The following is a 23,839-nucleotide window of genomic DNA, read 5'->3' as shown; positions in this document are numbered from 1 at the left end:
CATCCCAGCATCACTTTTTTCCGGCAGCGGTTGGTGCCAGTGTTCTTTCTGTCTCTGTACTCTCGATTCGAATGGCAAATGGAGGCCGATCTGCTGAGGACTCTGCTGAGATGTGTCACCAGCACAACACGCTTGCAGTGTCGAGCTATTCCTCAGCTCCCAGAAGTGAAGTGACAGTGAGGATATCATGATATATGATCAATATATCAATGCGTCAGCACACACAGCTGCACGCGGCATTCACGCAAATGCCGCGCGCTGCTGGCAGCCGCTTTGGGCTCTGGGCACGGGAGTGGGGTGGTCCATCGGGATGGAAGTCTGGGATGTTGAGCATGATGAGCAGTGGCAGCAGAACTTTCTTAGCTTCTTTGGCTCTGTGCTGAGGCTTGTGTGTGCACTGCCGCAGGACACAAGCACAAGCTGGACACTGCCCGCGCGGGTGGAAAATGGGCTATGGGAGGGCAAAAGGCAATCTATCCAGATAGAATGCCGTCGGGGTGTGGGTGGGTGGGAAATGTCGATGGTTGAAAGTGTTTTGATGCAAGTTTGCAAGGCAATTAATCGGCAAGGCAAAAGAAAGACCGAAGAAGAGGAAGTGCACATTGTTGTGGATGGGACACAATGGGGGTTTCCCCTGGAGGGGATAGGCGATCCCCTATATTCCATTAGATGCCCCCCCCATTCTGATTCATCCCCCGTTAATAATCGGTATTTCTTCTATACTTGGTTCTCTCTATTGTCTGTGGATCGTCGCGTTTACACACATTTACACAGGCTTGCCTGGACAGGGTGCATGCACGATTCTCTTTCAGTGGCCTGTTCAGGAAAGGAAGGGCAGGACAGGAAGATTTCAGGAGGAAGACACAGACAGGGTGAGTAGGGGATGTCTGTGATCCGATGCCCCTGACTTGGCAACCTACCCTATTGTTACTGCCTTGGCTCACCCAGAGGCTTGACAGGAGAGCAAGAGCTGAGTTCAACTACAGGCTGAGCTGCTGATGATGTTTGTGGTGACTGCTTTTTGTTTGGGATGTTTTTCTGGGCTTGTGGGTGAAGGGAGACAGGAAGCTGGGGGCAAGCGCTAATAAGCGCCCCTAATAATTTTTTGTAATATTTAGTGAAAAAGGGTGAAACATTCAGTGAGGCATGGACCACCGGAGGGTTCAGGCTGAGGAGGCTGAGCCAGAGAGCAGCAGGGCTAGAGCAGGCCAGCAGGAGGGCTTCAAGGGAGAGGGGAGGGGATTGGGGGAGATTTGAGGGCTGAAGAGTGAAGGAATGTTGCTGCCTTGCAGTTGTTTTGCACTTGTGCATGTTAATGTTATTCTATTGCAAATATATGTATTATAATAATTAATAATTTTTCTTTATCTTTAAGATTATCTTTCACTATCTTCTTTATCTTAGACTGTAAAGACTGTTTTCAATTTTTTTAAAAAGAAAAAAAAAAGAAAAAGACACAGACAGACAACACACACACACACAACACACACACAGCAGTGGGAGCAAAATGGTGGATTTTGATTTGTACAAGTTGTACAATGCATCTGGTTGCTGTTTAATGAATCCTGCCTCTGCTTGTGGTAGTATACCTGTTCAGGGATGGGGGCATGGGGTTGGGAGGGGGGGCAGTGGTGGTAGGGTGGCTGTGGTAGGAATCAGGGCTGGTTGGGGAGGTGGTGGGTGTGGGAGGTGGTTGGTGGTGAAAGGGTGGGTGGGTAAGACATTGAGGGCTGGGGGAGGATGAGGGCGGGTGGGGTGGGGGGGGGTAGTGTAGTGCTCTGCTTGCATGGGTGACAGTGACTCTGTGCTCTTTGGCTCCTCTCAGCTCTCAGAGCAGCCTCCTTTCCCCTTTCTTCTTCTCTCTTCTCTCTTTCTGTCCTGCTTTCTTTCTCTTCTTTCTCCTTCTTTCTCTTTCTCTCTTCTTTCTCTTTTTTCTCTGTTTTTTCTGCATGTTTTCTTTTCTTCTTTGTTTTTCTCAAATTTTCTTTTCTCTCCTCTGTTGGAACACACTGTGATGTTGAACATCTCACTCACAGAGTCAACACACACACACACACAACACAGGCAACATTACATCTCCACTCTCTCCACAGATACACACACACACTCAGGTGTCTCACTTCACACACTTCTTTTCTCTCTTCTTTAAAAAAGAAAACACAACAAAAGCCAAAAAAGTGAGTGAGGAGTGAGCTAGAAAATTAGAAGAGGGGAGGAGGGGGAGAGAGTGAGAGTGGTGTTGGGGGCTTGAGGGAGGGAGGAGGTTGAGAGAGATGCAGATGAGGGCAGATCTTCTCTTCTCTTCACTCACTAGAAAGAGATCTATTTTTTTTTTCTCAGGACTTGATCTCCCCAATGTCCTCACTACGAGTCACTAGGAACAGCGGGGGGGTCTTTTAGAGGCAATGTGGATTCCTGGAGCTCCCCGGGGACTGGTGACGTGTTGTTCCCCCCCACTCCCCCCCACTGGCCGAAGAGCGGGCGTCGGCTGTCACGACACGACAACAACCACAAGCTGTGGCTGCGCCCCCTGGACCCATGCCACGCATGCTTTGAGCTGACTGGATGAGATTGCTGATAACTGAGATGAGCGATTACGGATGCGATAGACCACATCAACGGGCTATTCATGCATCCATAACCCCCCATGCATGCCCTTGCCTCCCCACTCCACATAACCAACCAGAACACCAAAAAAAACCCTCCGCTTCCTCTCCCTCCTGCTGCCTGCTCTGCTGGCTGCTGGCTGCTGCGATCTCTCCTCTGCAGAAGAGCCCTGCTGCCATGCCCTGCCTCCAGATGTGCTTCTTCCCCCCCCCCCCCAGCTTCACCACGCTCTCTCCTCTCTCTCCTCCTCCTCCTCTCCTCCCCAGCCTGCCCAGCTCCCCCCATCGTGTCCCTCCCTCCCTGCCCCCAGGGGTCACAGTCACCCCCATCCCAGCATCATATCCCAGTGGGGAGCGGCGTGAACGGGCGTTCACCCTCTCATGCTTGGGCAGGCCCTGTAAGCAGCTTCTCTCGCACTACCCACTCTTTCTGCTCAAATTTGTATGCCCTCCCGATGCCCAACCTCCTCCCCTGCTTGCTATCTGTCTGCCCCATCTGCCTGAGATATCGGCCCACCCTGCCCTGATGCCTCACTGAGATGCCACACCCCCTGCACTGATGAGTGCTGGTTGCATGTGGCTCTCCATGCTGCTCATGCTGGCATTGGTTGAGGCTGCTGCAAACCTGATTGACCTGTTGCTGTTTAACTGCACTTTGAATTTATGGGCAGCAAACAGGAGAGCTGTTTTTTAGGAGGACCTGAGGCAAGAGGCAGCTGTGAGGCAGGAAGGAGAGGTTTAAATTGAACAGGGGAGTGGGGATAGCTCCAGCTGGGCTGAACAGGGATTGGAGACTGAGCAGTGCTGGCAGCGACAGGTTCTGGGTGTCACACCTGCTGACACCTGCTGAGAGTCCTGGCGCCTGCAGCAGCCACCCAACCGCGCTGCCCCAGGGGAGCAGCAGGGCGCGGCTGCACTGTTTGGCAAGCTGGGCAGGTGCCAGCTGTGCAAGGCTGCGTTGCGCTTGCAGCGCTGCAGCCTCCTCCTGGCCTCAGACTAATCCATAACTGCATCAAAGAGATCTTTTCAATTGCTTCTCACCTGGAAGCCCATTCAGTGTCCTGAATCTGTCATACTATGGATCAGCATATGTTTTTTGGTTTTTTGTTTAGAGTTTTAAACTGCTGCATAGCTGTGCCTGGCTTGTTTTTGCCTTTCAAATAGCAAAGAAACTAAGAGATGATATCTCTAAGGATCTCCAGTCATTTTATCTTCTTTACATTTCATTGATTTATAAGCATGGATCTGATATAATATAGGTAGAGGAATGTTAATACCTTTGCTGTAATAACCCCTATGGAAATCTGTTTATTATAAGTAGTATAAACCTAATGGAAGAGACTAAAAATAAAGCCTTTTATGGGACTGCCCTGATATATATTTTATATATATAAAAAATACACACAGTGTTATTCTACCAGTGAAGAGAGTGCAAAAATATGCAGGTATTTCTTCATCACTAGGGTTTTATTTAACCCTAAAAATGTCAAAAGGAAATGCAGAAATGGCAAATCATTTTCTACAGTTCTGCACTTCTATGCCTAAAAGAACTGATAATGATATTGTGAAACAGTACACTGGACGGTTATGATTTAAAAATGCATTTCAATTTGTTTTTTCTACAAATGTGTTTACTTTGTTTCCTGGGAGCAGTCAGCTTGGACAATCACAGGATGAATCCAATACAGTCTCTCACCAAATTTCAAACATGAAGGGGATGAAATAAGAAATCTGAAAATAGTGGACCTTAAAAAAAAAAAAGGGGGAGAGGGGATGAGGATGTAGAATTATGTTTTGAGGGAGCCCTGGGAAAATAGATATGGATCATTTGTTGTGAGACAAGACATGGAAATGTAGTTCTGGGCAATTTCTTAATACACACAAATCACTTTTCAGTAGAACAGTAGAAAGGGTACCAAAGTCGTAGGCTACTGTAACAGTAGAAGACTTGATAGATCTGTAAACCAGTGCTCAGAGCCCTAAATGGTGGGGTGACGAAGTGGGAATGTTCTTGATGTGTTATGTGAATGCTGAGTGGGGAGTATTGACCTGGAAAGGTTGCAGGGGAGTTGAGATGGCCTGCAATGGGGAAGGGAGCATACCTGAGCATGTAACCTGAGAACCCAGGAGGGGGGTTGAAGGCCAGGTGACACCTCTGCCTGGGAAACTGGACAAAGGCTGAGGGAGGAGCCAGGGGGAGGCTGAGTGAGAGGCTAAAGGCAGTTTCAGTTTTGGAACTGGCTGGGAAATGGAGAGGGGCGCCCTGACGGGTCTTGGGCTTCCCAACGGGGTTGTGGCCTCCCTGGGAGCCCCAGATGGACCTAACTAAAGGGGGTCCTGTTGTCTGTACCAGCAAGACCTGTTTTGGGCTGTGTTCCTGTCATCTAAATAAACCTCTGTTTTACTGGCTGGCTAAGAGTCATGTCTGACTACAAAGTGGGGGTGCAGGACTCTCTGGCTTCCCCAGGACCCCGCCTGGGTGGACTCGCTGTGGGAAGCGCACGGAGGGGCATATGCTGAATGCTCCAAGGAGAGACCCAGGAGGTGAAGCCTTGTAAGCTTCTTGCCCTGAAGACAGTCTGCTCCAAGGGAGAGGAGGCTCCCCAAAGTCCTGACTGGCTTGGTGGGGAGCAGTTCCAGAGCATCGCCCGGGAACTCCATGACAGGTGGCACATCTGTGGCATAGTTCTCCCAAGTTCATCTTCCAGAAAGTTTTAAGTAGCCAGTGCAGCCCCAAAATGGCTATCAGGTGGTCAGTAGATACATGGAATCAGTGCATCTCTCAGCATTCTCACCTGGCGGGGCTTCTTTGGAGCTCCCAGCGAAACCAGTAACTGTTTTTACTAGGTGCATTTCTATGTCTCCATGTCCCCGTCCCAGTCATAATGTGTCTGGCCCCTGGCTAGGAACCTGGAAGAATATCCTCTGGGCAATAGCATTTATACATAAATGGCGATGAAAAGGCATGAAATAGCTATTTAGATATGAAGTATGGAGGTCTTGCCTTGTCTACAGTAACTTGTATATCTGCGACTGCTGTTAAGCCAACCAATTTCAGCCACTAACTTGATCCTGCAGCCTTTTGGTAAGAATAATTCCTGCTGGCTTTCATGGGAATTCTGTGCATGAAATGACTGCAGCATCAAGCAAGAGACTGCTACAATGCTACGCTACTGGTTCCTTCACTCCTTTCAACCCAAGACCCTTAATTTAGCCTTCTGTGGTGGTCTGTTCACTGTTGTCCCATTGACAATTGTTCCTGTTCTACAGGAACAAAATGTATCTTATTTATAAGAATTCAATGTTGATCAATGTATTTCCCCTGCATGATGGGAAGAATTTGGAAAAGGTATTATAGTTATTCTTTGGTAAGAGTGCCTGGTATAAAAGTTTAATTATCTGCCACCCCTAAGCCTGTCATTTCTCTTTCATCAGTAACATAGAAGTAAGATATTTTCTACTTTGCTGACCTGTGTTCCCCCATCTACTTGGCTTTGGTATTTCTCCACAATTCTCACTTGGGGCTTCCATGCCAAATAGGAGAGTTTCCTTTACATAAATGAGGGCAGCTGAATGAGGATGGCTGAATAAATGGTGACTCTTAATTTACCTCGGCCTCTAGTATATTCTTAGATGTACTTTGTGCTGTACTCCAGCGGAGTGGTTACAGCAGTGCAACGGGTCTGTTTCATAGTCTCAAGTCATTTTTGTGGTGGTTAAAAGTCTCCATCTTATCAATTGTTTCTTTAAAATGCATTAGATGTGAACAAAATATGAAAAAGGAGGTGATTGAAGCACAACTTTATATTAAAGTCTGATTAGTTCCCTTCTTGTGCCGCTTTCTCTGTTTCCCAGGTTGGCTGTGCAGACTCATTCTTTCTTTCTCCATAATGACTTATTTTTCTTTCACATTTTGAAAAGAACAAAAAAATTGATCTGAAACACAAATATTCCATACCAAAAAGATATCGCTAGAAAGAACGGAAATAGGTTTGTATATTAACCCTACTTTGCAGTGATAGGGCCAAGTCATGGCTCTGGTGAGTCAGGGAAATGCAAGCAGTCATGGAGCAACTATAGTGCCTAACCCCTGTAGGAAAAAAAACATTATGCCGGTGCAAAGCATAAAGCCTTTGGACACTGGGCAGCGGCACAAGCTATACCTTCAAAAAGATATGCCATATATTTAAGCGCCTATGTCCCAGATTTAGGCACTACTGCAATCCACAAAACCCTACTCAGCTGCTCCCAAAAGTTGTAGGTGTTAATTTTCACTGTAAAAGTCTCCTAGGGTGCCTAAGTTTCTGGGCATGCATCCTTCTACCTCAGCCAGGTGCCCGGACACCTATCCTGTACCTAAACCCCAGTGTGGTCCTCAAATCAAGGGACAATAGATAGGACAATGCTTATCTTGTCTGATCTGGTAGGCATGCTCTGAGCATGACCAACTCCACACAAAATGGCCAGAGAATGACAGAGCAGTGTCCCTTTTACCCTTTAACTCAGTGGTTAGGGCACTCATTTGAGATGTGGGAGATCCTGTTTCAAATCCTTCCTGTACTTGAGGAGAAGGATTTGAACTGGGATTTCAAATTGCCTCTCAGGTGAGTGCCCTAATTGTTACTCTGATTCTGGCCCAAGGCATGTTTAATTATTTATACAAAATGAAATGTCTTCAATGGGGAAGGAAAACTGAGAGAACCCACACTTCAGAATATCCCATATCCCAGTGCTTAGGGCACCCACCTGAAGGATGGGAAACCCTTGTTCCAATTCTTCTTTCTCCTCAGGCACCCGAGGTGGAAACTGAACTAGGGTCTCCCACATGAGTTCCCTAACCAATACCCTAAAGGTATAAAGGAGGCTGCTGCCACCACCCTCACCCCCTGTGTGGAGTTAACTGTGTGCTGCTACTGTTCTTGCAAGAAGTGGCTTAGGTACCTGACTCCAGGAGATGGTTCATGGCTGTGGATCGCAAACAGAGATGGGCATCTCCCTTCAGCCCAGACTCAGGTTCCTAACTCTGTGAGAGGGGCAGGACTTAGGCTAGACCCCACTCATCGGTGCTGCTGTTGACTAGCTTATGGAGCCCATTCTAAGGTGTCTGTTTCTCCCCAAAGATTGTATAGGGAGCCTAGTCACCTAACCCATGGTTTGTGGATTCCATTGGGTGGTTGGGGCCCAGATCCACAATGGCATTTGGCTGTCTTATGCTTATTGAAATCAATGAGAGGTTAAGCACCTAAATTCCTTTGGGGATCTGGGCCTACGGACCTAAAAGTTAGGTGTTGCAATACTCAGAGTAGCCCTTTTGACTTAGGATGTGTATTGTATAAATAAATGAGAACAGCATTGAATGATTTCAAGGTAACCATTCACTCAGGGCATTGGTGGATTGTCAGAATGCATTTGGCATCTCCATATACAAATTTAAAAGATAAATGAAGAAGCATGTTTTTATGGAGAATACTGATCTGTTCAGCTTTACCTGATTGCTTTCTCACACCCAAGTGCCCTTGATAAACACAAGACTATTGACTCTGCTTACATTTGTTAAGAGCAGGACAAATTCTTTTAGAACTTTCATCCCAAAGCAGCAGGACTGAATCAATGGCAGTTTATATTCTCAAGTGCAGTGCCTGTGGGTCTCTTGCTGGAAAAATGGAATGGTCCTTTTAATCAATCACAGGAATGAATCTTTGTCAAAAACAAAATTGGAACCAAATTAGAAGTGCTGGATGTGTGCTACTGAGCCACAGTACTAAAGGAATCTTAAAATCCCGACATGCTATAGAACTTAAAAAAAAAAAAAAGAGGGGCAGAAAGAAAGAAAAATAGAAATGGTCATTTAACTGTGTACTAAAGTGATCCAAACTCTCCCTGATCTTGGTTTCCAAGCAAGATGAGAATACCACACTTAGCAATGATTTCTAACCACTATGTGTGTCTATATTCTGGGCTTTCTTAAGGAAACAGTCCAACTCTCATTAAAAGGCAAGATAAAGTTCTGCATGAACTTAAATGGAAACAAGATCAAGCTCTTAAGACCTGATCTTATTGGCCCTTAATGGTGAGCATCTCTGGTTGCTAGTGTCACTTTATGTTTAATTGTACATTCTAACCCGTAGAAAGCCTGGGTGGACCCAAAACCTATTCTCACAAAGGCTGGGTGGCTAGGAAACCACACTGGTATTGTTACAAACATAGCATAGTCGAATGGATCAAGCACTAGGCTGAAATTGAAGAAACCTGGTCTCTATTCCCAGCTCTACTGCTGTGTGACCTTGGAAAATTCACTTTACCTTTCTGTGCTGTCTTGTCTGTTTAGACTGCAAGCTTTTCGAGGCAGGAAGTGTCTCCTCACTATGTATTTATAAAGTGTCCAGAATCATGGGTCCCTAGTCTCAGTTGGGGCCCGGAGGTTTTACTATATGATAAACAATAATAATAGTTTGCAAAAGGCAAGAAGCCACTGGTTTAAAGTGCTGCTTTTATTTAATATATATCACGTTTTGGATAGAAGACAAAGGTGTATGATTAGGAATTATTAGATAGCCCCTACTATGTTCCATTTACTGCTCATCTCAAATCTCTTCTAAGGTAAATTCATTTTCTCTCACTTTCTTGTGTGGATATACTTTATTCTTAATCAGAAAGTTCTTTTGTACATAAAAATGAGCAAGAGATGTTACTTGAGAAGAAAACAGTGATACCAAGTCAATGGCATATACAACTTGGTGACAGGGGGTTTGTGGGTCTGGCTGGCCTGCTGGTTAGCACACCTGCCTTCCAGTCCCTTGCCCCTCTGTCAGGGCAGCCCCAGTAGTGATCTCTGTCCTGACTTTGAGACTGGAATCTTCAGCTTTCCACCCCCTCTGGGCCTCAGTCCTTAAAGAGATGCGATATGGGGACCTGGGCCTTCTCTCTACCAGGTTGCAACGCAGGGCCCAGTGGGAGGCAACACGGGCTGAGTCCTCCCTGCAGTATTTCCAAGTCTGCTTCCTTGGGTTACTTCCTACCAGTGAGTCCCTTCACTTTGGGGCATGGCCCATATTGTCCAAACAGTTAGCCTTTCAACAACAACAAAAGAATCCAAAGTACCAGGGCCCTGCAGGACCTGCTGGTTCTCCAAGGGGGTAGTAGTAGGAGAGGCTCTGCTTGAGGGCCTTACCCACTCTGTGCTCCCCTCTCCAGCTCAACCTTCAGTCTGGCTTCCTGGAGAAGGATTCCTCTTTCTTGCAGCCTCTCTCATCACTCTTTGCCTGGGCGTATGAGCTGCCTTTTAACGTGCTTCTCCAGCTGGAGCATGCTCAGCAGGCCCAGAGGGTAGGGTTGCCAGGCAACTGGTTTTGACCAGAACGCCCGGTTGAAAAGGGACCCTGGTGGATCTAGTCAGCACTGCTGACCGGGCTGTTAAATGTCTGGTCGGTGGCACAGTGGGGCTAAGACAGGCTCCCTGCCTGAAGGGTGACCAGACGTCCTGATAAAATCGGGGCTGTCCCGATATTTAGCCATTTGTCCTGTGTCCCAAAGATTGATTGGGACGCAATTTGTCCCGATATTTTGCGGGACTCCTTTCCCCCCTTGCCCTCCTATGTGTCACAATATTTTCTTCCTCTCATCTGGTCACCCTACCTGCCTGCCATGGCTCCGCATGGCTCATGGAAGCAGCGGCATGTCTCTGCAGCCCTTAGGTGAAGGGGTAGCCAAGGAGCTCTAAGCACTGGCCCCACCCCAAGCACTGCTCCGCAGCTCCCATTGGTCAGGAACACCTCCACATAGAAGCCAGAGTGGGGACATGCCGCTGCTTCTGGGAGCCGCCTGAGGTAAGCACCACCCAGAGCCTGCACTCCAACCCCCTGCCCCAGCCCTGATTCTCTTCCTGCCCTCCAAACCCCTTGGCTCTAGCCTGGCACACCCTCCTGCACTCCAAACCCTTCATCCCCAGCCCCACAACCCAAGCTGGAGACCTCACCCCAACTCCCTGTGCCAGCCCAGAACCCCATCCTGCACCCCAAATCCCTCATCCCTAGCCCCACACCTGAGCCCTCACCCCCAGCCCGGAGCCCTCACCCGCCCACCCCCAACCCCCTGTCCCAACCCAGAGTCACCTCCTCCTGACCCAGCCCAGAGCCCATATCCCCCCACCTCTCAACCCCCCTGCCTCCTGCCCCCCCCCTCCCATACTCCCCCCTTGCTCTCACCCCACCCCAGCTGAGAGCCTCCTGCACCCCCCAACCTCCCCCCCCCCCCCACTGTAGAGCCCCCCCCCCCCCAGCCAGCCAGAGTCTCCCCCCCCCCAACCCACTGCCTTAATCTGCCCCCCCTCCTCCTCCTCTCCTGCACCCTGAACTCCTCCCCCCAGCCTCTGCACCCCCACCACCACCCAACCAGCTCCTCCTCCCCCCCACCCCCACCCCAGGAACCAAGGTGAAGAAGTGAGTGAAGAGGGTCAGGAGGCAGGGAAATGGTGTTCGATTTTGTGCGAGTAGAAAGTTGGCAACCCTACCAGAGGGGTGGGGCTATTTGTGTTATGCTCATACCAAGCACACGAGATATTTATAGAAGAAGGCAAATACGCAGCATTTATTGAAAATACAACAGTTAGCATATGCTTTTCAGTCTCTCTGTCTCTCTCTCTCTCCTGCCAGTGATGTTTATAGTTACCAGTCTGTTGTAGCTCGAGTCAATCTAATGGCCAGTTAGATTGAGCACAAGTGTGGAGCTGGGCTCTTGTCAGTCGCGATCCGATGCTCCAAGGCTTTGCAGGAGTCAACCCAGAGTTCCATAGCAAAACATGCCAGCTTTATAGTTGTAAATTCCCATTTGAGTCCATGCATTTTACAATGTTATTCTGTAATCATTAGTCCTTAAGCGGTGTTATCATTTGATGGTTATTGTCGGGCTTCCCATCGTTATCTCCTATTTGTTGTCTCACCTTCGGGGGTGCCTGCCTCACCTCTGAGGTCGTCAATGCTGCTAACATGTTTAGCATCGGATACAATGGATGTTTTCCGATTGTCTTCTGGTCTTTCCAAGTTTCTCACTTCTTCTTGACCATCTGGACATTTGTGATGGCTTACACACCTTATCTTTTCCTGATGCATGCATTCCTCATTCACACAAACAATCTCTTACAGAAACCTTCAAAGGTATACAGACAGCAGTATTGTATATTCAGCAGAATACATTGTAAATCAAGCCTTGCTAAATCTTATAACTAAAACAATTCACATTGGGGCTTCAGGCCCTCAACATTCTTCTAATCTCCTTAACATAGATACAATACAAGATCCTGTCTCTTACTTACTAAAACCTTAAAACAAAGAAATGTATATTTAACTAGAGTGTCTAATTTGTAATACATATAGGAAACCATAGTAGACATTAAAACTTATCCTAAAACAAAAGGGTGACCATAATCAGTCATAAGGATTGTTCTGATCTGTCATTCCTTTCTGCTATTCAAAAAGGGTGGCTGACAGGATGAAATCAAATCATACATTAATTCTTATTGGACATTATAAAATCCTGCCTTACACTTGGGCCCAGTATTGTCTTTTAACCCCTTTGGGCCCAATGTGGGGACTGTTTACATCAGTGGTCCCCAACGTGGTGCCCGCGGGCGCCATGGTGCCCGCCGGGGCATTTATGTGTGCCCGCCTAGTGCTCAGCAGGGGAGAGAAGCCACAGCCCCACGCCTGCTGGGGACAGAGAACTCCGGGGCTGCAGGCTGCGGGCGCCGGTGTTCTCGGTCCCTGGCAGGCACGGGGCTGCGGCTTCTCTCTGGCTTCTCCTGAGCTGCAGACTGCGGGTGCCGGTGTTCTCGGTCCTCCTGGCTTCTCTCCAGCTTCTCTCTGCACTGCCCAGAACTGGCGCCACCCCTTCCCCCCGAAAAAACCCAAAACCAAAAAAAAACCCGCTCTGACTCTGCAGAATGGACCCGTAGCATGTGCTGCCCCAGGCACATCCTTCTCCACTGGTGCCTGGAGCTGGCCCTGTATGTAAGTAATTGTTGGTGCCCGCCACACTCTTCTGAAAACATGAATGCGCTACTGGCCACAAAAAGGTTGGGGACCACTGGTTTACACCATCACAAACTGGACACTATACAGTGTCCCATTTTTACAAGACAACATGAGAAGCCCAAGAAAAAATGCCCACATTGAAAAATGGAAGGATGGAATTAGATAGGGACTCTTGTCAATTTGAGTGATAGAGTAGGGATTCCTATGCATCTTGGTGAGATTGTACAGGGCAAAAAGAAATTATTAAGAAGGGAATAGCGTTGTTATAATGAGATGAAATTAAGAAAGAGAACATTTAGGCTGCAGATCAGGAAAAGCTGGGAGAATGAGGTTTCTTAACTTGGAACTATTCTCTGTCTTTTTGTTATTTAAAATTAGGTTAAACAAAGCACTAGTTAATGGACAACGGGAGATGGACTAGATGACCTAAGTGATCTTTTCCATCTCTTAATATATACAGTTCTGTGTTTCAATCCAAAATGTTTACTAAACATGCTGCTGCTTTTTCCAGGGGGTGGTTGGCAGAGGGAGATGCATGGGTTTTTGAGGATGCAGTAATTATAATGAAACTATTCAGTGTATTAGTGAGACACTGGGGACATATTTTTAAAGTTCTGAGTGACAGTTCCACTATGTGCACAAATCCCATCATTTTAATGGGATTTGAAAATGTAGCGCTAGCTGTCATATAACAGGCATATTCTGAGGCTAGTGATTGTGGAGCGGGATGAATGTATTATAGAGAATTCTTTCTTCCTTCACCTCATAAAATTACTGAATTGAATATCATTCTGGGTTGCTGTTTTAACTTGCTAACCTCTCATGCATTTTTCTCATATAATACCTGTAGCATGTATGGAGGAACTTTTCACTTCTGCATCATTGAGTATGGTGATATATTTAGCTGGCAGTGCAAAGGGCATACATCTTTCCTGAGTTGTATGAAACCTTCATTTTTACAGAATATGTCAGGGTTTCAACAGATGATTGTATTCTAGCATCATACAAAAGATACCATTTGCTAACACTTTCTCATAACCTTGTCTCGGAAACTTAGAAGTTAGTGATGGAAACATCCTATTAGATGATCTAGTCCAATTTCTTGCAAATTGTTCCCTACAGCATCTTTTCCAATACATTGTCCACTCTACTTTAAAAGTCCCAAGTAATGCAGTTTCCCTTGGCAGACTATTCCACAACCTTATACTTGTCACTGTTAGGAAGTTTTTCTGGTAATTTAGCAAAATTTTCCATCCTTTTTCTCCAAGTTATACATGTACCATCTTCATCTTCAGTACATCCTACAGACTCATATGCTCTCCTCCCCTCCTGTTTGTATTCCTTTAGTAAGATATTCACACTTTTATGCTTCGAATCTTTCTTTATAAGTTGCTCCAGTCTTCTGATGATTTTTCCTGCTCTCTTCTGAACACTCTCAATCTTCAGTATCTTTTTGGGACTGTTGTGGCCTCAATAGAATAATAATCCAGGTGTGGTTATACCAGAGCAGTACGGAGAGGGATCTAATATTTCCCTACTCCGTGATATCTTCATGAATGCAACCCAAAACTATGTTAGTCTTTTGTGCTGCCCTAGTATGTTAAACTCATGTCTAACTTTCTTTTAGGCATTTTGTTAATGACTCTGAGTATTCTTTCATCATTCTTCCCTTTAAACTCCTTCCTCAGATGAGTGTCAACTAAGGAAGAATTCACGTCCTGACAAGATTCATAGGGGAAGCAATGAGCTGTTCCATGGTGGCCCTTCTGGTATCACCTTTCCATTGGCATGACCGCCTGGCACTGGTGTGAGAGAGTCACAGGTTCACCTGAATCAGTGGAGCATCTAATGAGGTAAGCTCCCTTTAAGTCAACTGATGTCCAACTCCCATTGTCATCTGGCCTTTAAATTCCACAGCTTAAAACAAAAACAGACTTTTCCTGACTCAGTCAAAAAGGTGCAGTTAGATTTAGACCCCTGACCAGTCCAGGCTTTTTTGGGTTAAGACGGGAGATCCTTCTGCCTCAGATTCACACACAACTGACCACTAGAGGAAGCAGACAGTTATTCTACTTTGTCTGCTCTCACCTGATATCCTTCTGCTCACTCCCAGCCTTTTTACCCCAGGGTGTGTCCCGGCAGCTGGGCCTATAGCAGATGGCAGCAAATGCCTAGTACATCCAGTCACAGACAGCAATGACTATCAACCGCAACTATGGCGACACTACCACCCAACTATAATGTTTGCCCTTTCCTTTTGTAGCTCTGCCTACCATTTTTTTATCCGAATTTGAAAAAACTCTAATTTTTGTTTTCTGCCATATGAAACCCTCCAGGCATCTATATACATTATTATAGCAAGTAAATGGAGGGAAAACAAAACAAAATTTGAATTCATGGTAAGCAGCTGAAAATTATAAAATGAGAGTTTAATCATTAGGTTCCTTGGGATGCAATTCTCTCTCACACCATCAGGGAGGTAGAGTTAGAAACTGTGTCATTTGCTCTTTCAGTAGCTTGTGGGCTGTACAGCAATTAATCTGTGATCCAGGGATTCTGCAAGCTGCCTGTCACCTTCACCATGCTGCTGGGCACCCTTATCTCCCTCCGAAGTAGGGGAAACTCTCTGCCACAGAGAACCATGTTAGGTTTGATGGGCCATTACATGTCCACGATCTGGATCCCAAGAGCTATATTCCATCTGAAATAGAAGCAAAAGGAAGAAATTTAACCTGATATTGATAGAGTAAGGGACATAGGAATGGTATATTGCTTTGTGTATTTTTCATATTGTGTTTTTATGTCTCTTTTTTTCTGGGAACTAAAAATACTTTCTATAATTGTGGAATAGGTCCCGTGTAGCTAGTGACCAAACTTCTGGGTACAGGGAGTGCTGGATACTTTAAACTCTCCTTGATTTGTTTCTTCAAGAATTGAATATACTGTATTCTTCAGCTGCAAGCAAAATTTGTTGGCTTTAAAAAAAAAAAAAAGAGAGAGAGAGTCTCCATAGCAATGAACCGACTCTCACAAACTGTAAAGAAGGGGAAAATTGGACAGCTGTTAGTGCCACTTCATTTGGATTTAAAGTCATTAGAGCAAGAAAGAATCTGGGATTCTAAAAGTTAAGTTTCTAAGTTTCACTTTTATGTTGTAGAATTGAAAATGTATTTGTTGCTTTTATGACAGCGCCAAAAAAAAAAAGCCTATTGCCACCAAATGTTCTGACAAGAACTTTAAGACTTACATATATTTTCTGCCATACAATAACAGGCTATTGACTGTGCAAAGGGAAATGAGAGTAATAAAATAAGGAAACGTTCACTGTCTTTGAAACCATTTAAAAAAATTGTACTTGTAAATGTTCAGATTTGTCTGCAGGGAATCCGACAGTAGCTCCAACTAATAGTCACTGGAATTTACATGGATGATAGTTTGCACAGTGCGCTATCCTAGTAAATCTACAGGAAGTCTTTGCTTGTCTTATAATGAACTTACTTAGAGATGGAAGAATGTTTCTGAAATGTAAATGTAGTGGGCTGAAATGTTTCCCATAGGACTGAATAATCTCTTCGTTAAGAAGAGATGAGGGGACCAGAAAACCTTAACATTTTTTTCAAAGAGGAAGGAGGGAGGAGGTAAAGCAATTAGGAGATATAGAAAATGAAAAATGCAGAGAAGTAATGGTTGGTTAAATCTCTATTAAAGCATAAAGTAATTATACAGCTGTAGTTTTACTGTCTCAGATCCCTCTCCTCTAACTCCATCTTGGATTCCCCCCAACTGGGCTTTTGTCCTCTCCACTCAATTGAATCAGCTCTCAGGAAGGATTCAGATTATTTTCCTGGACAGATTTTTCGATCTCTGCTTCATCTTCTCCCTCCTTTTGACAGTTTCGATCAAAATGTCTCTCTAAATCTCGTACTCACTTGATGTTGTCATTGCTGGTTCTCCTCTTCTGTTTTCTTTGAAGGGGTTTTCCTTCCCCTTCCCTTTTTGCACTATACACTTAGAGTGATCTCATCTGCATGCACAACTTCAACCACCATATTTATACTGAAACCTTTCAAATTACCCTTTCTGCTTATGACTTGCTTTATTCATCCAGTCTTACATCACTATCTGCCATATTCTCCTTCCTGCCACTCAGGAAATTCAAGAGCACTGAGCTGTCATTCAGGTTCTCAGAATTTCCCACATTGACTACAGACTCCTTCTCATCTTCCTTGGTATGCCTGACACTCACATTGCTCTTGTGCAATCCTGTCAAAAGGTGGCACCTAAATTAATCTCTCTGGCCAGTTGCTCTCACTTCTTCTTTGAATCTGTCTACTAGATGAAAAGGAAATTATTGATATCTGGAAATGTTATGGAGGATGGATTGATAGAATTTGATGACTCTCCTCTTTTATCTGAGAAATCGGGCATGTATCCAAATCCTATTGCTTTTTCCTCCATAACATTTCCAAAATCAGACTTTGCTATATTTACATAGTGCTAACATTTTTATTCAGGCCAAGGTCCACTCATTCTTCAAAATCCTTTTCAAGACCCACCTTTTCTATGGTGCCTACAAGGAACCAGCCAGTTAATGATAGCTAGGTTATTGTGGATATCAAATTTCATTTATTTAATACCAAACAAACCAAAGATTTCAGATTAGCTGAGAACCATGAAGTTGTGCAATAGCTGACTTGTGCAACTGCATATTCTTATTGTTACTCTTGTCATCTTCACCCTTTCCTAAATTTCATGTCATTCTCTTGTTGTAGCTTGTTTAAAATTAGTGTGTAAACTCTTTGGGGGCAGGGACCATGTCTTTCTGCATGTTTGCAGTGTGATGGAATCCCCGGGGTACAACCTGGAATTGTGGGACTGCTGTGACCCCTTAACTCTCCAGCCTGGTCTGTCTCTCACAATGTTTTGCAAGTGACAAGCAGCAAATTTCTCTAAGTGTTGTTATCACCCAGCCACCAGTATGCAGTGGCACATCCAACTAAGCTGCATAAATGCTCTCCAAGGCACTCATGAACTATATGCAGGGAAACACCAGCAAATCTCTCAAGCCTCCAGCCTTGCACTCTAGAAATACACAGTCTAACACGGCTCCAGACCTTCTCTGGAACAGTGCAAACTTATTAATTAGTTCACCACTTCATCCAAGGAAGTGGACATTCACCAGCCTTTGTAATCTGAGCAGATTCCCCAAGCAGTTTTAGACAAACTCATTGGTAAGAATAAAACATTAAAACAAGTTTATTAACTACAGAAAGATAGATTTTAAGTAATTATAAGTGGTAGGCATAAATGTCAGAGATAGTTACCTTAAAAAAATAAAAAGTAAACACACATTCTAAATCCTAAATTTCAGACTAAGCAAGATTTGAATCAAACAGCTTTTCTCACCCCACTGGTTGTTGCATATAGTTTACAGTTCTTAAAATACTGGCTGAATTTCCTTCTCAGCCTGGGACCAATCTCCTCAGTTCAAAGTCTTTGTCTATTTTTCCCTGCATTCTTGTGCCTTCAATGAAGGTGGGGGAAGAGGGAGGTGATCTCATGATGCCACTGGCCCTTATTTTATACTCTCAATCCATGCCCTGGAAAGATACTGGCTCAGGCATGTCCTGGTAGGCCTTGCTGAGTCACAGAGTTGAGCAATTCCCATTGTGTGGTGTTTGCACAAGTGTCACTGAATTGTAGATCTCTTGTTTACAATTCCCCTGCTGGTCAATGGTTGTTTAACGCCTGCCTGGGTATGGGTCACCTCCTTTGTTGCCACTGGAGAACTAGCAGTGGGTAACTCTTAAACTCACAACATATTTCAATAATGACCATATAGCAGAATATCATAATTCCATATACAATGAGGATACACATATTTTGACAGAACAATGAGTTTCAGCAGATCATGACCTTTCATATGGTATTTTACATGGCATGCTCTGTATGAAATATCACAACTACATACAAATGATGAATATGGGGGTTACAGGGTCACACACAGCAAGTAGCACTGTACACTACAAGTACTGCATATAAAACTATGTCTACACTTACTGTGGTGTGTAAAGCAGTGGTTCTCAAAGCTGGTCCGCTGCTTGTTCAGGGAAAGCCCCTGGTGGGCCAGGCCGGTTTGTTTACCTGCTGCATCGGCAGGTTCGGCCGATCGCAGCTTCCACTAGCCGCGGTTCGCTGCTCCAGGCCAATGGGGGCTGTGGGAAGTGGCGCGGGCCGAGCGATGTGCTGGCCGCCCTTCCTGCAGCCTCCATTGGTCTGGAGTGGCGAACCGTGGCCAGTGGAAGCCACGATTGGCCGAACCTGTGGATTCGGCAAGTAAATAAACCAGCCCGCCCTGCCAGGGGCTTTCCCTGAACAAGTGGTGGACCAACTTTGAGAACCACTGCCGTAAAGTACAGGCACTACACATGTAGCTATGCGCTGCAGTGAAAGGCAGGGTGCATCCACATTTGTCTCTATGGTGCATAGCTACACACCACGGTGAAAGGTTCTGGCAACTGGGAAGCAACAGGACACTACACTGCTATTTTTAGTATTGTAGATGTGGGATGCACTGGTTGGCCAGGTAGAGAGCCAGATAAGGTATACACCCTAAGGTTCAGGTGTGTGGGGCACTCTACTCTACTCACTGAAGACATGACTCACCATCTGCATTGCTATTTATATCTATGCTAGCTAGGTGTGCAGTGTCTGTACTCTACACACTGCCATAAGTGTAGGCCTACCCCAAGAGTTGAAGGGATGCAGTGGATACAATACTGGATTGGGATGCTTTACTTGGCTCTGCTATTGACCTGCTGTGTGACCTTGGGCAAGTCACTTTATTTCTCTTTGCCTCTGTTTCCCCATCCACCCTTTGTCTGTTTTGTCTATTTAGATTGCATGTTGTTCAGGAAAGGGACTATGTCTTTGCACAAAGCTCCTCTGCAGCATGGGGCAGGGGTCACTTGCTGGAGGATTCTCTGCAGCTTGAGGTCTTCAAACCACAATTTGAGGACTTCAATAACTCAGACATCGGTTAGGGGTTTGTTACAGGAGTGGGTGGGTGAGATTCTGTGGCCTGCATTGTGCAGGAGGTCAGACTAGATGATCATAATGTTCCCTTCTGACCTTAAAGTCTATGAGTCTATGATGGGTCCCCGATCCTAAATGAAGCCTCTAGGCCAGGAGTGGCCAACCTGAGCATGAGAAGAAGCCAGAATTTACCAATGTACATTGCCAAAGAGCCACAGTAATATATCAGAATCCTCCCATCAGCTCCCCCCTCCCCTGCTCCCAGAGCCTCCCGCCCACTAGCGCCCCTGCCGATCAGCACCTCCCACTCCCTCCTCACACCTCCTGATCAGCTGTTTCGCCATGTGCAGAAGGCTCGGGGGAGGAGTGAGGGCACAGCAGGCTCAGGGGAGGGGGTGGGAAGGGGTAGAGTGGGGCAGGGCCGGTGGCAGAGCCAGGGGTTGAGCAGTGAGCACCCCCTGGCACATTGGGAAGTTGGCGCCTGTAGCTCCAGCCCCAGAGTCGGTGTCTATACAAGGAGCAGCATATTAACTTATGAAGAGCTGCGTGTGGCTCCAGAGCCACAGGTTGGCCACCCCTGCCCTAGGCCCTACTATTGGTAGTGAGGTCTGCTAGTAATAATAGCATAATGGGGCCCCAACCCTAATTGGCATCTTTGGGTACTACCATAACACAAGTCTTAATTATAGAGGAAGGACTTTGGAGCAGAGACAAGGGTACGTTTGTGGTGATACAGTTGCTATGGGGAAAGTGGAGAGGAGAGACTGAGTTTGAAGTGGAAGGCAAGGCTGAAGCAGAGATTGGGGCATGGCAGTAGAGGCCCTGGCAGATGTGACAGTGTGCATATGGCAGAGAATATGTGTTGATGGGTTAGCAGATGCAGAGAGGGAGAATTTCAGACAGTTATGAAGGCAAGGGCTTGGCAGAGTAGGAAGGCAGGGCAGTAGAGAGAGTGGGATAAGGGAAATTGGCAGTAGGAAGAGGGTCTGGAGCACACAGTGTAAATGCATCATTCCCTTGTGATTAAATTAGAGTAATAATCTGCAGTGGATAATGGGAAGATTCAAAGCTAGTGGCTTGCATGTAAAGGAGCGTTACACAAAGAGGTGATGCAGCATCCTAATGGTGCTGCCCAAATGGTGCTGCAACGTATTCAAAGAGCACAAAGTCTTCAGTGACTCTTTGCCCTAGAAATACTGTATGAGGGCTTCTACACCAGGGGAATGGCAGGGGACTTCGCTATTTTCAATTTTTATTATTATACCCTATAAGCATAAGAATTACTGCATTGGGTCCATCTCGTCTAGTATCCTGTCTCCCACAGTGCCAATGTCACATGCTTCAGAGGAAAGAGCAAGAAATCCCACAGTGAACAGTTATGGAGTAATTTGCTCAGAGAGGAAGTTGCTTTCTCACCACTGTCAACTGGTAGTTGGATTATACCCTGGAGCGTGAGGATTTATATTCTTTATACAAACATTTTACCTTATCTGGTCTCATTACCTCTATGAAATCTCTATTCCTGTTAAAAATCTTACTAAGATCTTTGGCTCACTGGTACTTTGTGGCAATGAGTTCCACAGACCGATCATGCACTGAATGTATCGAAAGGATTTCTTTTATCTGCTTTAAAATTGCTGCATTTCAATTTCATTAAAAGGCCCCTTCTCCGTGGATTATGAAAAGGATAAACAGGAGCACTTGATTTACCCTCTTTATAACATTCATTGTTTTAGATGCTTCTACGTCCCTTCTCATTAATTTCCTTTCCCAATGAAACTATCCCATTCTTTTCAATCTTGCCTCATGCTGAAGTCTTTCCAGCTGGTGCTGTTCTAATACAGAAAGGGGAAGGGGGCAGAATTTCAGAGGATTGTGCAAAGGATGTTCGCTAAGGCATGGAGCCCAGCTCTTTGCACACCGGCACACAGGGAAGTTGGGCATTGGTGGGCCAGAGGAGAGGTGTGGGTAAGGTCTGAACATCTGCAGCTGTTCTTTTCCTTTTTTCCCACAGAGGGGGCTGTGTTTAAAGTTGCAGTGACTACAGCAGCTTCAGAGTACTGGTACCAGGGGAGCAATTGAGGAAGCGCCCTAATGCAGTGGAAACCAGGAGAAGCAGAATTATCTAAAATATTAAACCCCCCCCCCTCAAGAAGGGCTGCCAGCCACTGGCCACATATGAAGGTATGAAGAGGAATAGATCTTGTTTGAGGATATTTTTGAAGTGACCAGTGGGGAAATTAGGTTTCTAGTAAAAGCAGCAAAGAGTCTTGTGGCACCTTATAGTCTAACAGACGTTTTGGAGCATGAGCTTTCATGGGTGAATACCCACTTCGTCGGATGCATGTCATGTATTCACCCACGAAAGCTCATGCTCCAAAACGTCTGTTAGTCTATAAGGTGCCACAAGACTCTTTGCTGCTTTTACAGATCCAGACTAACACGGCTACCCCTCTGATACTAGGTTTCTAGTGGACAGCAGGTCTAAACCTCAGTTGTGGAGAGGTCACCATTGCTCTTGAATACAAAATAATTGAGACATGTGATGTTCCTTGCGGCTTCTTTAACTATACTAGTCACTTGGAGTCATGGTGTGCTGAAATCAATGGATCTTTCATTCAGCAAAATCTGTTTATGCATGCCATCCCTCACCCCCCCACAAAAGAGAGAGAGAGAGAGATGTTCTTTAATGATTCATGATAGATACTGTGGACTCAAACTCAGTGTTTTAAAATTTTCTCAGCTAAAGATCAATACTAAAATGTGTTCTCTATACTTACATAACATAAATATTTTATTAGGAGAAACCATTTCATTATGATTGGTTAAAGCTCTCCAATCCAATAAAAAAAGTACTCAATATATTGGATATATTAAATGATCTATGAGTATATGATCACTTTAAGTGATAAATATGATAGTACATGTAGTCTTTATAATTTAGCAGAGCCTGTCACTTACAATAAACCCTGGTTTATTAACTACAAATAGACAATGCTAAGGATCCTACACTCCTTATTCAGGCTAACCTCCTTTTGGAATCAAAGGGAATTTTGCCTAAATAGAAATGCATAACAAAACACAGTGCTTGCATGTATTTTACCAGAAGAAGCATACATTTTCTAGATACTTACAGTTTTCATTTGATTATTATTGCCCCTATAATATGGTGAGCATAAAATTAAAATTACACAGCCATCTAGACAAATTTAGCCTGAGAACATTTAAATGGCTATATCTAAAAGCAATTGCAGTTGCTGGAGCTATCTTCATAAGTGTACCCATTTAACACACTGTGCAAAATGTTTCAGTGTTTGATTCTTGTGTTGAGGGCTCATCACACATTGTAACCAGCTTTTAGAGAAAGGGTGAAATCTGTAATGATTCAGTGGTGTTTCAAAACCAGCATTCCATAGCCAGCTGCAAGGAAAGATGCAAAAGCCAAGTGAGACACAAAAGAGAAACGTGCTGTTAGTTGATAGGGAGGAAGCGGACATAATGGAATTTGTATAGGTTTTCTAAGGGCTCTGTTTTACCACAGAACTGAAGGAATTACATACATAAGGAATCACATACATAAGGAATCTATTTTCTGTTCTAGCTTGTTTTGCACACATGAAGCAAATTTGAAAAATAAAGCCAAATTCCTCTCAGTTACTCCTGTACAACTCCATTGACTTTACCCTTCTTTTAAACAAAGCAAAGTAGTTATAGATATATCTCAAATTCTGGGGATGGCAAATAATCTGAATGTGGAGTGGAATAAAATTCCAATTCTTCTTTGAGTGCTGTCCCTGTGGGTGCTCCACTGTAGGTGACGGTGCGTCCCGGCGCCGTTGATCGGAAATTTTCGGTAGCAGTGCCTGGTCGGGACGCACGCACTCAGTTGGTATCTCCCGTCTCATTGGAATCTTCCTGAGCGCGTGCGTCCCGCACCCTCCTAAGTTCCTTCTCAACCGCCCTTGGCCGAAGACGGGACTCGGAGCAGTGCTGATCCTCTTCCCTGGTTTTTGAATGAAACAATTACATAGAAATAGTTAGTTAGTAAAATCCTAGTTGTTTCCCTTCCTTTAGAATAGTTACTTAGTTAAAAAAAAAATTCCTCAGGTTTGTCTCCCACTGAGACTCTCTCCCCTGGCATTACTAGTTCAATAAAGCCAGGGGCTTCAG

The 23,839-nt window shown here is 45.2% G+C and overlaps 1 long non-coding RNA gene across 1 annotated transcript in view; it reads right to left on the bottom strand.

The window, feature by feature from the left end:
• Positions 1–16,683: 16,683 nt before the first annotated feature.
• The window catches only part of LOC120375211, an 84,649-nt gene continuing 77,493 nt past the window's right edge, over positions 16,684–23,839 (bottom strand). The window contains exon 5 of the long non-coding RNA XR_005586514.1: positions 16,684–16,897. This is a non-coding gene — a long non-coding RNA (uncharacterized LOC120375211). The remainder of the gene's footprint in view (positions 16,898–23,839) is intronic.

The sequence above is a fragment of the Mauremys reevesii genome, linkage group 11 (assembly GCF_016161935.1).
Source record: "Mauremys reevesii isolate NIE-2019 linkage group 11, ASM1616193v1, whole genome shotgun sequence".
NCBI classification, from domain to species: domain Eukaryota; kingdom Metazoa; phylum Chordata; order Testudines; family Geoemydidae; genus Mauremys; species Mauremys reevesii.
The sequence above is the reverse complement of the archived record's forward strand: the minus strand, read 5'-3'. Positions and strand labels throughout refer to the sequence as shown.